The 3803-nt window shown below is 30.3% G+C and overlaps 1 protein-coding gene across 2 annotated transcripts in view; it reads left to right on the top strand.

Moving 5' to 3' along the window:
* The window catches only part of sff (sugar-free frosting), a 354072-nt gene that overhangs the window by 233463 nt on the left and 116806 nt on the right, over positions 1–3803 (top strand). The gene's annotated exons all lie outside the window — the stretch shown is intronic.

Raw genomic sequence — 3803 nt, 5'->3', positions numbered from 1 at the left:
TGACAGCACATAAAAAATTTACTTTTCGTCTCATTCAATTATAAATTCCTGTTCTTTAAACAGATTTGTGTTGTAGAATCCTTATAAATTTCATTAATTTCTTTTGTAATTTTGGTATGCAAAAAAAAAATATTTTGTTAATATCCGTAAATTTTAAAAATTCAGGTTATAGCCACTTGACCACGAGTAAATATAACCTGAAAAAACACGCCTGCTCAAATATATTCATTTTTTATAGTATAATTAGATCGTAAAGAGAAAAATACAGTATAATGATAAAAGGCGTGAGATTAGTGGTTGCTAGGTAGATCTGGGGAAGCGTGAACATAACACTTACTCTTGCTCTCCTACAGCTCGAAGTTTAATATGTTCGATCTATGTATTTCCACGCATTTATGATATTTTTTTCCTTTTTTACTAAATACAAAAGTAGAACAGTGGTTTGTAAATTCTTTTAAAAACTTCACAATAAATAACTTTAACAATAAATCACAATACTATTGTAAATTATATACGCCCATCTCTAGATAGTTGTAACAAATACAAGTGAGATATCGCGATTTAAAACTACCATTCAGGATTTTTGCAGTAACATTTACTAATTAACGGTTTTTTAGTCGCTATATTACAAATAAATTTCGGGTCTTTCAATTCCTATTTCACATTTACATCATTGTTTATAACCGAGAACCGGATTTTTATTCAATTGCATATATTGTTTTAGTAAATTTTTTAAGCCACTGTTCAAAAATATTTACGAATTAGTGTACCAGATCTAATTTGTCATGTTTTATTTTACTTATTGGATGATGAATGCATATATTTAGACTACTTCATTTTTTAAAACATATTAATAACGTCCGTTTTAAACATTATACTCCGCTTCCAGTTTAGATTGTTGCTTACTTTCCTCACGGGTGGTAAAATATTTATTATTTTTTTTAATGCCCAAAGTAAGTGCATAATATAGTTCAAAGTTAAAATCATGGATTGATTCGTTCAAAACCCAAAATAAAACGGCTTTTACATTTTTTTTGGTTGCAACTGTTGCTCAAAACATATTGAGATGTCTATACACGTGAGCTCTATTGTAATTTTTTGTATATTACGAGAAATGGCCTAACCGATGACACTATCCCTCTAAAATTCATTATTATGATTTCAATTGCTTAAATTTCATTTGATACTTCCGATGAGGAATGAAATAGGTATTAAAATGTACATTGAATAATTCCAATCAAATTAATTAAATCGGGCTCTCTGGGTTTCTAAATTTGTTGGAAATCTAAATTAGATTTTGTAATTTTTTTGTAATGTTCAGAACTAAAACTAAAACTTTCATACGAGTAATTTCAAATATTGTCACACATTATGTTTTTTATTTATTAATTAGGTATTTTTCGGTTTTTCGTTTAGTGTCTACATATTATGGTTTAAGAAAAAAAAAATTACTTTTATTTTCTTAGTTTCTTTATTCAGAATATTCTTTAGCCATACTTGTATATTTTCTTTATTGCATATTATATAACATATTCTGGGAATATTTAGTGCATTAAATTCCGAGCCTTAAAAAAGAATTAATTCAATGTTACTTACATTTTTACGTTATATTTTTCTATTTATTTAATTAAAAGTATTAGTATATTAGTATTAATCTTTGAAGTAATTAGTTTTAATTAGCCATGAGCGAAATATAATTAAAGGACCTTTTAAAAAGTTTTCAGAAGTCCTTTCTCTCTTAATATAAATTTAATGTTTTCTCGGGTGAATAGCGTCCGAAAGCAATTAAATACTTAACAAGTTCTGGTTGGTAACAGAAGTTTCAGTTCTGTGGAAGTTTCCCAACCCTCATATTTTAAGGATCGTAAATATATCTTTATTCATAACTCTTCAGTCCCTGCCATTTGTGATTTGATATTACACGGAATTGAAAATTGTTTTTGTAGTACCTGATGCGATATGTTTTTATGAAATATTATGTTTATTCCTTGATTATTAATAAATGTTTTATTGGGACTCAATTACTCAATTTAGGTATAAAACCATGGATGCATGATAGTATCAATAAATGCCCGGTCTGTAACTCCGAAGAATAGGCAGATACCTTTCACAGCTTGGGAACGTGTCACTAGTATAGTGAAATTGGAATAAAATATTTTTGGCAGCGGATCTGCTCTGCGGAGCGATTATTCAGTTTGTTAAAAGACTAATTGGAGAGCTCTTAGCAATGCCGGCACACTAAAAGAGCTCAGCTGGTTAACATTTGAGGGAAAAATGCAGTTTGTTATTATTCCTTTGTTTCTTCAAACATAATTACTGTATTGTTATTTTAGATTACTAAGTTATTAATAGCATTGTTTTACAACCCTGGACTTAATCATATTATTGATGATAAATTATATTGTTGTAGCATTGTTTCGAGCCTTATTTCGAAATGATGGTTACAGTGCTTCTTTTCTGCCATCTTAGCATTTTCTTTGAAATTTGTATTTTGTATCGTATGCTCTACTCCTATATTCTTTAGTCCCATGTAATATAGAATTTTAAAATTATTAGGAAATATTAATTTTTTTCCTCTATCTTTAATTTAGTTTAATCCTCATATCTACATATTAATCTCTTTGGTTTGAACCTTTATAGAGAGAGAGTCCCATTTTAAATAGTTTGTTCACTTTTGGTTGCGAACAGTTTTTGTATTTGGCACAAATTTTTATACTTTGTACTAAACATGTTGGTGTAACTTTGACTATTGTTATTGATCAAAATTGCCGAGAGAAATAATCACACACACACATACACACACACACATATAAACACATTAGTATATATTATAAAGAGTGGGTACAAAACTAACTCTGGTTAAATTCTGGATGATTTAGATGATGGATAACCTTTTTTATTTGCTCATTTTTATGTTGTTTTTTTTCTCGAAAAATGCATTGTTCATCAGTTAAACTCAATTTTTATAACCCATTTTTATGGTTATAAGATATTACATGGTGCTCACTAAAAACTTTTTTATGTAATAGATAAATTTACATTTTTTGGTAATAAATATTTATATTATATATTTGCGTCTATTTATATATTCCTCTATCGCATTGTCTCATTACCATTCGTGGAATATCTGCTTAACAGATGAGATGTTAAGCAGATATTCCACGAATGGTAACCATCCGATTCCAGAAAGTCAACCTATTCCTTCTCAAAGTGAGATCTACTATAAATTGTCTCGTCTAGGGTATAACCTTCCCTCATCCCCCTCTCCCAGAAGAGGACGCTTGGCTGTTTATTTCGAAGCACCCTCCCCCAGCAGCCCGATAGGCGAGCATTGAGGCCGTAAATAACCTCTAGGATAGGGAGTGGATCACAGGCATTATCTTGGGTAAGCAATGTCGTCAGGGGGGGAGGATTGAATGGTACTGTCATGTTGGAAACAGTGTTAGGGTAATGAGATGTCTGGATTTGGGTATAACGATAAAATATGTTGACGGACCTGACGTTTGTGGCTGGTACCCTAAATTGTGGTGACGTGTTCGGCCCACGCACAGCGGCCAAGCCCTTGGCTAATGAAAATTATTCACGTGTTCATAGTCAAATTGAAGTTTGAAAGTATTGATAACAAAAAACAAATCAATTTTTTTTTTTGTTTTACATTTTTAATTCTATGTAATAATTAGGTTCATTTTCGCTGAATTTCTTACTGTTCTGAACATGATAGGTTTAGGACTGTTATAAGGGAAACAATGCACGAAATTAAATTTTATAAAATAGGAAGATGGTCAGGGTTGCGGTCAAAATAG

The sequence above is a fragment of the Halyomorpha halys genome, unplaced genomic scaffold (assembly GCF_000696795.3).
Source record: "Halyomorpha halys isolate HHAL.00 unplaced genomic scaffold, Hhal_1.1 Scaffold7.1, whole genome shotgun sequence".
Taxonomy (NCBI): Eukaryota; Metazoa; Arthropoda; class Insecta; order Hemiptera; family Pentatomidae; genus Halyomorpha; species Halyomorpha halys.
This window is presented reverse-complemented; position numbering and strand designations above follow the sequence as displayed.